We start from the raw sequence: 934 nt of genomic DNA on the forward strand, positions 1-934 counted from the left end.
GCCTAAAGTGAGGAGTAATCCTCGATTGACAAGGAGATGTACATAATCATGATTATAGCCCCAAACATATACCAGTTTTATGCAAGGCTATCTAACACTAGTGTTTTAGACGTGGTGTGAACGGCTGGACAACAGAATATCAGTTTTGAAGTTTCAATTAGCAAATGATTGTTTGCTACATTCTATTTATCTGCATATGTAAATGCCTGTACATCTGATTATTCTCATATATGATGAAATTGTTACATTAGTTCTGGATTTTTAATTTAGTTTTTTTAAATAACCTATTTTAAATTGAAATCTATTATTAGAACTGTTTATTATAGCTAATGAATCTGGCATATTTATAATCAACATTATATTTATATTATAAGATCTTTCTAGATTGTCTGATTACGATACTCTATACTGCTCGGTGTTTCTATTTTAGGTGATTTTCAATGATTATAAGGGTAGGCATCTCTTGGTTTTTGTAAGAGATGACAAGCAATGAGAGCGTTTAAATTTTTATATTTAAAGCGTTGTCATTGTATTTAATCTAAATAAATGAGAATCAGCAATTTAGGAACTATTTGAGTGCCTAGGTATATTTCATTATGCATTTACATATACCCCAGTATAACCCCTTTCCTGAAATCATTAAAGGAAAATTCAGGAGTATTAGTCAGCAAAAAAAATTGGACAGATTCTCTTACCTGGTCTTGCTGTTCTTTCTTGCTTGTTCTTGCAGCTTTGTTGTCTTCTGGAAAGTTGAGGTTCTGTTTTGAAAATGTGCAAACATTATAAACCCTCAATGATTAGGCTCTTTAGAGAGCTTCCTCATGAACGCCACACAACACAGAGACCATGGGGTAAATGTATCAATCTGCGGGTTCTTCAACACCCGCGTGTTCAGCCTCTTCCGCGATTAAATTTCAAGCGGAGCTGCATTGTA

This window comes from Mixophyes fleayi, chromosome 11 (genome assembly GCF_038048845.1).
Source record: "Mixophyes fleayi isolate aMixFle1 chromosome 11, aMixFle1.hap1, whole genome shotgun sequence".
NCBI lineage: Eukaryota > Metazoa > Chordata > Amphibia > Anura > Limnodynastidae > Mixophyes > Mixophyes fleayi.